This window comes from Pinus tabuliformis, chromosome 6 (assembly GCF_031772625.1).
Source record: "Pinus tabuliformis cultivar Carrire ecotype Pingquan chromosome 6, CPIR1, whole genome shotgun sequence".
NCBI classification, from domain to species: domain Eukaryota; kingdom Viridiplantae; phylum Streptophyta; class Pinopsida; order Pinales; family Pinaceae; genus Pinus; species Pinus tabuliformis.
In genome coordinates, this window is record NC_142292.1 from 438,234,837 (window position 1) to 438,247,215 (window position 12,379).

Consider the following 12,379-nt stretch of genomic DNA (forward strand, 5'->3'; position numbering starts at 1 on the left):
ATTGGATTTGCTGATGGTGCTTGTCGTAGTACACGGAATATCTCTTCCGCAGCTTGGGTTATCTATTCGCCCTCTGACGAGTTAGTTTCTATGCATGGGGTAAGCCTCGGTCAAACAACGAACAACATTGCAGAATACAGTGCAGTGGTTGAATTATTATCCGAATCTATTTCATTTGGAATTCGACGTTTGATAGTGAGGTTAGATTCTGAACTTTTTGTATTACAGCTTAATAGAGTATATGCCATTAGAAATCCTGTGTTATTAAGGTTGTTTTTGAGAGTGCGTCTCTTGGAACGTGAATTTGATTACATTGAATATCAGCATATTCCAAGGTCTTTAAATACATTAGCAAATGCAATTGCTTCTCGAATGTTGGACAGACATTTACGATAATCATGCAAGTAAATTTAAAAAACATTTCATCATATGTTAAACAAGATAAGCCGGTAATAGTGATATATATATAGATAGGAGTGTGTCAAAAAATATACATCGTCTTCGATCATAGGTTGAAAAACACCTTATGATCGGCAAAAATGATAAGTACAAAAAGCCAAAATGTCATATGTGTCTACAAAAGTGACTAGCCAATCACTGGTGGTGCTCCCTATACGACACCACTGCACGAGCTACCTTAAACAAAAATCTCCTAAACGGTCTAGGGACTGCGACTACATAGTGCTGAAGTCTGATAGGAATATCATCCATGGTAGTCTCAGGTATATCCACCGTCAGACGCTCTAGATCCTGCTCCAACTCAGCTAGTGACTCTGCAGCCGCGTCCTGTGGAGCCGGTACCGGTGCAACTGGATGTCTCCTCTCAAAAGGCCGGAGGTTGGCTGGGCGCTGTGGACCAACATCTGCATTTTGAAAATTTTTACTGTCAGTTTTGAGACGATATATATAAAAAACAAAAAAATATATAATTTGAAAACTTGTGAAAAATAAAGTACCTCTGTCGTCCCATTGTTCTCCCTGTGGAAGAACCATGTTCGGATCACCTCGAAAATCTACTCCGGCATACGGAAAGTCCTGGATCGAAAAAACCTGGTCCTCTAACCAGTGAAAATAACTATCAGGGAATCGAACAACCGCCGCGCCCTCGTCAGGATGCCGGGCCATCACCGTAACCCATCGTATCAGCTTTGGCTCCCGAGGACCCAAGATTTCAACAGTGAGTTGCTGAGGGATCAGCATCAGAACTCTCTCTAAGGCAAAGCTCACAACTAGAGGCCCATATCCAAAGGTCTTCAGTTGTCCGTTCTTTGCCCTAGTCAGTTGGCCCTTCATATTGGCCGACACAGCATCACACCAGTTGAAAATGGTGCCTTGGAAACAGTCAATCGCCATCCGCATTTGGGACCTGGTGGCAATATGTAAAGCAGCTGCACCGCAAATTCTGGTAACCGTGAAAGCTATAACCTTGAGTTCACGCAGAGAGATGTGTTTGATTTCTACGCCTTTCGCATGATGTTGATTGGGTATGCACCAATCTGCCCGGAGACTAGCAAGGGATTGGCCACCCGCCTAGTCCCGGCTAGATTGAGTTGCTCACCCCTGTTTGGCAAGCCAGTGATAAAGTATATGTCAGAGGGCTCTATCTCTAGCTGGTGCCCTCCGATGTAAAAGCATTGCTCATGAATGTTCCATCTCTCAACCAGCCACTCCAAGAATCTCACCTGAGACCTCATGCCAGGTATGGCCCAGTATTTATATAGTCCGCATGCTTTTAGGGCATCAATGGAAGGTTGATGATTAATTGCGGCTAAATCAACATCCTCGTGCTCTCTTTCTCTCCAATCCAACATGGTGAGTGCCCTACACACCAAGAAATGAAGATTAGAATTGATTTGGGAAAATTCAAATGGTTGTTTGTGGAGTTTGGGGTTTCAAATTCCGCCTTTCGCGGGGGACGCACCCCGCGTTTAGGACACAGAGCGTCGGGACGCAGCTGGCCTGAAGGTGGGCTGCGTACCCCGACCTTTTTCCTGTGTGGGAAAAAGTCGGGAGACGCAGGTCACCCTTAGGGCACCTGCGTACCCCGCAGAGCGATTTTTGAAACTTAAAACCCCCCAAAAACCAAAACTAAAACCTAAAACAAAATTTTAATCGGATGAAATTGAAGAGGAGGATGTTGTGAAATACCTGGAAGAGACGGCATTCGATTCTGACGGTCGGATTCTCCGCAACGACCACGGGAAGTTTCTTGCCAAAAGCCCTTTTTTCAACCTCAACAGTAAAATGGTAAAAATGACATGGTAAAAAGTCTTTTTATAGGTTTTTTGGATGAATGAATGCTAGGTTTGTTCATTTTTCACCATGGAAGGATATTTTTCAATGTATTTTTGCCTATCTTAAACAGGTATGAGTAATGTGTCGTTTTTTTGCAGGACAAAGGGATTTAGAGGGAAAATTGTCATTTTTCACGAACCAAAATATCAGAGTCATCTTTTAAGCCCTTTTCTGACTCCTAAAAAATGAAAAGATTGCTGAGCATTTCTTTTACACTCGTTAAAACGGAATTAAAAGACGGTCCCCTTATAGCCCTTTTCTGACCATAAAAACAGGAAAAGGTTGCTGGGTTTTTGTCGTTTCAAACTCGATACGGAAATAAAACGACGTGTCCTTGATCGCTTTTTACTTTTCAGGTCAGTGGCACTAATTATGAAAGTACTCCTTGGTCGCAAGATCAAGCGGTTCCCCCAGGTATTATTTTATACTTTTTCGGGCTTGAGGGACACAAATCTACGAAAAAGTTCAACTTGGAGTCTTCTTAAGTTTTTCAGACTCTCTAAAATTGAAAAACGCCGAGTTTCTCCTATACTGGACTCGTTAAAATTTCACAGTAAAGGACCTGTTCAATTACAAACAGGAACGAACCACTCCTTCCTAGGGTTCGAATCAAAACTAGGTTGGACTCATCCGAAGGATGAGCTTATAATCAAGCATATGTTATCCTCCTCAAGCTTGTTAAAAATAAAGAGGTACTTGCCAAAAATGGTGGGGGAAAAGAGAGAAGAATGAGCCTATTTGTTAACTTTTGTCTCAGAAGAAACTTTATTACCACTCTTGGACACGACACTTTTCATTCACCTGGGTTGGGAAATCCTTTACCTCACAGTTGATCAAACCACTTTGAAAGTCTTCAGCCGGGTTCTGGGGATTAACTTTGAGTTATTCATCACCAAGCCATCTGTCGTGTCGTTATGTGTTCAAGAGGTCTGCAAGAAGAACTTTCATCTGCAAAATACTTGTCATCCATTTGACCATCCCTGAGTCAGTCCTTACAGCAACATTTCTTCAACTTGAACAATGATTTCGTGTTGTGGGCTTGCCTTGCAACGGGTCGCTTTCTATCGACATCAGCACATTATCTAGAGAGATGACTTAGAAATCGTCAGTACCTTGAAGTCTGCATGCATCAATGGCAGGTTTCTCGCCTTTGACGTCAGTTTACATCATTGACTTTCGATCAAAGGATTCCGTGAAATGTTCGACATCAACTCATTCATTCACATCTCATGGATTGTACTGGGTACTTTGAGAACCATTGACATTACTGGTGGTCTCTCTCACACTTGTTAACAGTTTACATCATCGACTGGTAATCAAGTGGTTTCTACCATGTTCGACATCAACTCATTTATTCGCATGGCTAGAATCGTACCAATTCGGGAAGTAGAAATGAAGACCCTGGATCTAGTTTCCACCATCCAGGCTGCGAGGAGTTTTTTATTCATTATCTAAGTAGACTAATCATAAACAGATGGCTGCGCCCATACTGTGTCTACAAAAGTCTATGATTATGATGTACTGCAAGATCATTCCTGTATCAGAGTAGTTAGTCTGTTAGTTAAAGTTTTGATCTGAGTATGGGAATGCCTACCTCAGTGATGATATAATCTTATACATGTATTTTGTGTTGAAAATTGCAGGTTCTGACCAGGCTCTCCACGAGATAATCCTTGAAATGATAAAGCGCTTCACCCTTCCTAGATAATACAAAACCCTAATCTATTTCAGGCTTCGCACTTTAGGGGGCAATCTGTTACACTAAAAAATGTCACCATGGCTATTTACAGTTAGTATGGCTCTATCAACAGTCATGCTATCCTCTTAGGCAAGTCTTATGCCTCTGCTCTCCATGTCAAACTCCAAAAAGAGAGAAAGTCTTTATAAATGTATTTATCTCTGGGTACGTAGGTTCTCTCAACCTTACCTGCGGGTACGCACCCAATGTTCACAAAAGCTGCGTCCTCGTACGCTCTGTATGTAAAGGGGCAGGTGCGTCCCCCTGTAAAGGTCAAAATGCGCAAGTTTCATCTTTAAAAAGCTACTTGTGGTCATTTCTAGAGCATTCTAGAAGGTTGTTCGACGTGTATTGAGCGCCTCCAGATGGTTCATGTACCCCTACCAAAGAGGAACTTATCCCATCAATGAGGGAGCTATCCCATCCAAAGAGGGGATTATCCCATTGATGGTGGACTTGATTAACTTCCTCTTGAGCACTATAAATACAGGCATTGGGCCAGAAGGAGGGGAGGTTGAAAGCTAAACATTTCTAAGGGTAGATGCTGCAGGAATTAGGACTCCCATTTAGAAGCTTGTGAGGAGAGATTGCCATCTTTGCTTGTTCTATTTGGAAGTGGGTGAGCTTTGTCAAAGTAAAGGAGAATTCTTGATGGACCCTGGGAGGGACTTGCACAACACCAAGGCTCAGGTTGTAATTGTTCCTTTTTTTTCCTATTAATGCAAATGAGTCCATTCTTCTCAATAACTTGTTATTTATGAGTTGTTTCATGTACTCCTTGGTCTATGTGTTAAATATGTTTTATTCTATGAGATTATCAAGTGCTATTTAATCGTTTGATTGTTAGTGAATGCAGGTTTCAAAGTGAAGGAGGAGCTCATCCGGATCAGCGAGGCTGGACTGCTACAACAGCGTGGGACTACAGGTAGGATCTAAACACTTGATTTCCCGTATAGTAAATACATGTTTAGAGAAGGATTGCTCTTGTTTGTCTTGTTTGTCACTAGAGAGTCTTAAGCTCCTAGGGAGGTTGGTTGTGTCCGCACAATCGACTCTTTCCGCCTGACAATGGGACCAGTTGCCACATAATTAACCCGTGGCGAGGTAGATACCACTTTAGAATCAGGAACATTTAGGGGTGTCATATTATTGGTAGTTGAAACAAGATTAGGGAACGAAAGCTGGTCTACAGTCACAATATTTCCATTGTGAGGGAAAGACATCACGTGAAAGAGTGTCGATACGACAGCTTTCATTGCATAAACATAGTCTCGCCCAAGGAGTAAATTGAAATCCAAGGGACCTCGAACTACCATAAGATCAATACAGACAGTTTTACCTTCCAGGGTAATAGAAAACTTAGGAAGGATCCCTAAAGGTTCACTAATGGTTCTGTTAAAAGCTTTCAGATTCTGCGTAATAGGCGCAAGCTGAGGGGAACCCAAAGCTTTCCAAATAGTTGAGGATAAAATACTGACAGAAGCACCTTCATCTACCTGAGTACGATGTATGTCCCTACCACCAGCCTTGACAATGATTTGGAAAGGGATGGAGGAAGGAAGACGAGGTTCTGTCAGTCTATTCCAATCAAAGGAAAAGACCTCAGTACTTGGAGGGGGTTCTGTAGAAATAGGTGAAATGCCCCCCGGCATAGAAGAATCTGATGTAACAAGAAGAACCTAAGCGGTATGAAGTTCACTCTCTAAATGGAAAGTGGGATCGACCGAATGTGAAATTGAATCGACCACTTGATCAACTAATGGATCATCAACCTGAGTGACATGAGTTTCACTCTCCAATGGAAGAGTGTGATTGACTGTACTTGAAATTAGATCAATCACTCCATCAGTTGATGGTAGGTTGGGAGAAAGTTTACGGTAACCAGTTGGAAATTCTTGTTGTGGAACAGTAAGGTTTTCCAACAATTTTGAGGCTTCATCCATGTGAGGGCAAATGTGAGTCTGATGACTCCCTTTGCATAACTTACAAGGAAACCTAACTTTACCCTTTTTCCCAGGAACCTGACTATCACTGGTTGATGGATCAATGGAAAGTTGATGAGATTTTTCTGACCATACTTCCAAGACCTTTGGAATACCAGGACAATTGATAAGGAAGTGGTCACCCTTACAAAGCCTGCAAGGGTATTTTGGTTTACGATGCATGTCGGAATTGTCCTAAACACAACTAACACTTACAGCCATGGTTGGTTGGTTGACTTCTTTCTTATCTTGCTTCTTCTTCTTCTTCTTCTTCTTCTTCCCTTTCTTCTTCTTCTTAGCCTCCTGGTTACTAGCATCAAGGCTTTTACCAGGCGAAGAGGAAGAAATGGAGGAAGAAAAATTAGGCGAAGAAGGTAAAGGGTCAACAAAAGGTTGGTGATGTTGAGACGGTGAACTCTGTTGAGGTGAAGCATCCGGTTGAGGTGGAACAATTGGAGTATTTTGGGCCAACGAAGTTGAAAATAACCATATCGGTAAACCTATTGTAAATCCAGGTAATGACAAAGAAGCCATATAAGGAGGACCAACATTTCCAAAGTAAGGAAAAGTACTAGGATTCTCGTTAGGAGGGGTTCCTAGGTTGGTAAATTCCGGAACATTTTCCATTATATTCAACTTCAGTGAATTTTATTAACAATTTTTAAAACTAAAATTAACAATTCACAATTCACACCTAACAATTAAAATTCACAATTCACACCTATGGTCTCTAAAAGTAAAAACAAACAAATTAACACACGCTATCAAATCTAGGAGTCAAACCACACACAAACAGTAGCCTTCCGGACCGAAAACACTAGTTGGTGATGAAGCCCAACATCGTCGAATTCAGTACAGAAGTGGCGGGTGGAACAGTTACCCCGGCAACCTGCTTAATGAATAGACCAGCACAAGTTCCTCCACTTTAACCGTCTCGAGTGAAGTGAGCCCCCCCGAAAATCCAAGTGAGTCTAGCCGATGTCTGCTCCAGGTACAGTGGGATCTTCCCTCCACCGTCACCTTGGGTAGAACCCTAAAGATAATGATCACTAAGGTCACCAACAGCAACAAATACACCTGGGGGAACAATCTACGACCCGATAGCACGCAAGGGCAGAGTAACAAGCTCAATCCCCTTGCCGGCTCCTTGACAATAATCCAAGGTTTTACCAACAAGTGACCCCAGGCTCCTCGACAATAATCTGAGGGTTACCGTTTGTAGTACTTGCGTATCTGGCGTCTTTCCCAATGAAGGAGGATTGATCCCCTCACTGGTTCGGACACGGTCTCGTGCTTCTCCTTTAAGAGGAGCTTTCCCAGAGCATAAATGTAACAGTTGGATTTATCCTACCACATGATGAGCTACTTGTTTGGTTTTACTGTCTTGGAGAGTTAATTAATCTCCTACTCCAAGACACTAGCCTAAGCTATTTTGGTGTTTCAGAGCCCTAGAAATGTAAAAATTACTAGATGAATTTTAATTAAGCGCTGTGTTATTAAGGCTGTTATTACTCAAAGGGGTAAATGGATACGAAACCAATGGTGTTATGACCCGACTCAACTGAATGCAATCGAATATGATAATGTAATCTTTTCAATTCGATGAATCCTATCTAAAGTAAGGAGAGAGTTTCCATTCACTTCCAACAATGCAAAAATTGATCACTAAGAGAAAATATAACAAATTCTCTAATGCACTAATTTTATCAAGAAAAACTAATGCAAATCAATTCCAAACCATTTTTTTTTTTTTTGTGTAAATTCAAATCAAAGAAAACTGATCTAAATCTACAATTGATTTTTCAGAATGTAAACTATGCAATTGTAATCTATGCACAATTCACTTGAAAAGTATGCAAATGTAATCTATGCACATTTTTCATTCATATTCTGAAAATGAGAATTCTAATTATGCAAATGTGATCTATGCAAGAGAATTCTCAAACACAAGATGATTCTAATGTAATCTAAGAACCAATCAAGTGCAAGTCGAGAAAATTGGGTGAGAGTTCCAAAGATCAAAAAATAAAAACACTCAAAGGCGATTAACACTCATACACAATTTAGCCCCCCGGGCGAATGAGGGGGAATTTGTTTTTGCAAAAACAAAAGCAAAAAGATGCAAAATTGTGAAAGGACTGAGAGAAACCTCCAAGTAATGACCAAAGGAAAACAAATCAAGAATTTCTTAAAAAGAGACTCAAAACACCCAATTGATGAAAGCTTAGAATAGGAATGCCAATGAAATTAACCAAGATGAAAGCTTCTGACAGGTGAACAGTGGATCTGGGCAGCAAAAACAAGCTAAAAACAAAATCTAAAAGGCAAAAAAGAAGAAAATTGAAATTTTCTTAATTTTGACAGGGTATGCAGGCGACCTGTTTGCACAGGTGCGGGTACGCTCTGTGCACAAAGCGACAGTGCGTACAGGTACGCACTGTTCTCAACTCAGAGGCTGCGTACTTCTAGCAAAACAAAGAAAAACTAAAATCTAATTTAACCCTAAGCTAGCCCACCCAAATACACAGTCAGACGGCCAAAAAACAGAAAACAAATGACTTTTCTCAGATCAAAAGTTCATACAAAGGAAAAAACATTCACATTAATGGATTCCCCAGTGGAGTCGCCATTTTGTCATGCGGAAAGAGTCGTTAGTGCAGACACAACCGACCTCCCTAGAAGCAAAAGCTTTCTAGTGACAAACAAGACAAATAAAGCTACCTTTCTCTAAACATGCATTGCAAATACAAGTAATCAGGGGATCTTTAACATACCTTTAGTCCAACGCTTTTGTAGTAGTCCAGCCTCGCCGATACGGATGAGCTCCTCCTTCTCTTCGAAACCTGCATTCACTAACAAGCCAAAAGATTAAATAACACCCGACAAACTCATAAAACAATACATATCTATCATATAGACCAAGGAGTATATGAAACAAACCATGAATAACAATCTATTGAGAAAAATAAGTTCATTTGCATTAAAAGGTAACAAAAGGAACCATTACAACCTGAGCCTTGGTGTTGTGCAAGTCCCTCCCAGGGTCCACAAGAGTTCTCCTTTACTCTGATCAACTCACCCACTTCCAAATGAAACAAGCAAAGATGGTAATCTCTCCTCACAAGCTTCTACAAGGAAGTCCTAATTCCAGCAACATCTACCCTTAGGAATGTTCAGCTTTCAACCTCCCCTCCCTTTGGCCCAATGCCTGTATTTATAGTGTTCTAGAGGAAGTTATTCAGGTCCACCATCAATGGGATAAGCCCCTCTTTGGATGGGATAGCTCCCCTCTTGATGGGATAAGTTCCTCTTTGGTAGGGATACATGAACCATCTGGAGGCGCTTCATACACGTCAAACAAGCTTCTAGAAGACTCTAGAAATGACCACAAGTAACTTTTTTGGAGTGAAACTTGCGCCTTTTGACCTTTACAGGAGTACGCACCCATTGCTTTACATACAGAGCGTACAAGTACGCAGGTATTGTGAACTTGGAGTGCGTACACGCAGGTAAGGCTAAGAGAAACTGCGTACCCAGAGATATATAGATTTTTAATGACTTTCTCTCTTTCTTGAAGTTTGACATGGAGAGCAGAGGTATGAGGCTTGCCAAGGAGGACAGTATGACAGTTGATGGAGCCATACTAACTGCAAATAGTCATGGTGACAAATTTTAGTGTAACACCATGTGAAGATAGAGAATGGAACAAAGAAGGAGTTGCATGTGCTAAAGCAACAACTCTGGAAGAATATGAAGCTGCATAGACAGACAAATGAGTTGCAGTAGGAACAGGAACAGTAGTGAGTGCAACATTCACTCAGAGATGAAATTGTGCTAGTACAAGTTAAATATCCATCCCAGTAGCTGACACAGAGCAGACATGGTGAGCAGTGTTGTTGATCACATGCAAGGGATTCAACATCATGCATGTCATTGAGCACATGCATGCAATCCAATCCATTCAACACACTCACCAAGGCGAAGACAAGAAGCAACTCCAACTGGAGGTGAACATGTACTTCGGCATGTTGATGTGCATGATCACCAGCACATGCTTGAAAATTAGCACAAACACTATGCATCAATGTGTTTCTGGTTCAGCTGCACCCAAGAAGACCATGTGCGTGTTAGCAGATGAGTTGGATGAAGGAGTCGAACCAATGCACTGGTTGCAATGGAGGCAAGAGTTTGCTTTAGCAAGATGTCACCATGAGGTGCGTGCACACCCTCACAGATGACCAAGCTTGGCATCAGCTCACCACCTTCACCATCACAAGCATGTCAAAGATTTGGTCTCATCATAGTAGACTGAGTGTTAGTGATGTCTTCCAAGGCTTGCTCAAGCCATGTTGTCTCACATGAGTACATGTGCATTGTAACTGTTATCACTGAAAATTTTGTTGCCAAAATTTTTTTAGCCTAGCTTAAGGGCAAGGTGTTTTCGCAGCGCATGAATCCTTTTTAGCAGTTTCGCAGCGCTACCTGTTTAGGTGATTTCGTAGCGTGCTACGAAATTGGGGATTTGTTCGAGTTTTCAGTGGAGGCCAAAATCCTAGCATGCCTATTGTACAGAGTTCTGCAGATGAGAGAAGCGACAGTGATTTCAAGGAAGCGGTGGTTTCTGCAATGTCTAAAATTTTGCACTCAAATCTTTTGCAGGCATTAAGCTCGTTTGTAGATAAAGACAGGAGTAGTGCTGTCTGGTGACAGAATTGATGCATAAGGATCTTCATAGCTTCATCAACGAATGGATGCAAAGTTAAACATTGTGGGATGGGATGGTTAGAAATTATATACTGCTGAAACAACTGCTGAGGTGTATCTCATCTATAGGCGCTCGGCACTATGTATGGAGGTGATGAAGTCGCAGCTATAGTTCTTGATCTGGGGTCTCATACGTGTAAAGCTGGTTATGCAGGTGAAGATGCCCCAAAGGCAGTTTTTCCTTCTGTTGTGGGATCTATTGAGCAAACAGGAATGGCTGATGCAGTCAAAGTTGAAGGAGATTTAGAATCTTCAGATGCCAAAATGAATGTCAAGCTAGACTCTGAGAAGTCCAAATCCAAGCGGAAATTGTATGTTGGTTCTCAAGCTCTGGGCTACCGACGTGATTTTATGGAGGTGATTCTAGCTCGGAAGGATGGTATTGTTGCTGATTGGGATGTTGTGGATAGCATATGGGACCATGCTTTTCGGGAGCGCTTGCTAATTGACCCAAAGGAGCATCCTATATTGTTAGCTGAACCATCCTCCAATTCACAACAACAAAGGGAGAGAGCAGCAGAGCTTATGTTTGAAAGTCACAAGGTGCCAGCCCTATTTTTAGCAAAGAATGCGGTATTAACTTCCTTTGCTTCAGGACGTCCCACTTCTTTAGTTGTTGACTGTGGTGGTGGATCGACAACTGTTGCTGCAGTCCATGATGGTTATGTTCTTCAAAAGGCTGTGGTGTCTTCTCCCATTGGCGGGGAGGTTTTAACTGACTGCCTTATGAGGTTTTTGGAGAGTAAAGGGATTTTGGTCAAGCCTCGATATTCATTCAAGAGAAAGGAGGCTCGACCGGGAGAATTTCAAATTGTAGATCTTGATTTTCCTAATACAACTGCAAGTTATAAAAGATACTCACAGATATTAGAATTTGGAGCTGATAGATTCAAATTTCCTGATCTTATATTCAACCCGCCCCTACTTCAAACACTGCCTCATATGGAAAAGCTTGATAATTTAGGGCATTCACTTCGCGGGCTTCCCCAGATGGTTATCGAGAGTATAAATAAGTGTGACGTGGATATACGCCAAGAATTGTTTAGCAGTATTCTGCTTGCTGGTGGCACGACATCAATGCAAATCGCAGATGAAGAGAACCGACTTCAATTTTAAAAAAGGAAAAGGATAAGAATGAGGCTGAGGATAAGGATAGATTTAGTTTTCGAAATTCCTTTAGTTATGGAACAAAGGCAGTCAGCGCAACAAGGAACATCTTTACAAACACACATGAGCAACCGCCGAACAAAGTGATGCAAACTGCAGTTGGTACTCCTGGTAGTCTTACTTATCGGCTAAATCTTGAATATTTCTCAGCTAATGCTCGGATGAAAATGTCCATTTAAGCCAAAGGAATATGGTTAGAGTATCTTTGACTACAGAGGATAAACAGAGGTTTTCTGCTGCTTTGGATTGAGTATGGTCTCGAGGAGAATGCATAATTGCTGGTTGCTTCATGCCAACAGTTTTTCTCAGGGATCCTCCAAGGTCTTTACACCATCCACAGGTTGCAAGTCTATTATGTATTTCAAAAGACAGTCGAAAACCTGCAAGTTCAATTGTTAAGGCATATAAATTAGTCACCCCACCTGTAAAGGTG

The 12,379-nt window shown here is 41.6% G+C and overlaps 1 pseudogene; it reads left to right on the forward strand.

Annotated features, from left to right (window-relative positions):
* The first annotated feature begins 10,845 nt into the window (after window positions 1–10,845).
* LOC149259176 (actin-related protein 4 pseudogene) lies at window positions 10,846–11,895 on the forward strand (annotated as a pseudogene).
* Window positions 11,896–12,379: the final 484 nt, after the last annotated feature.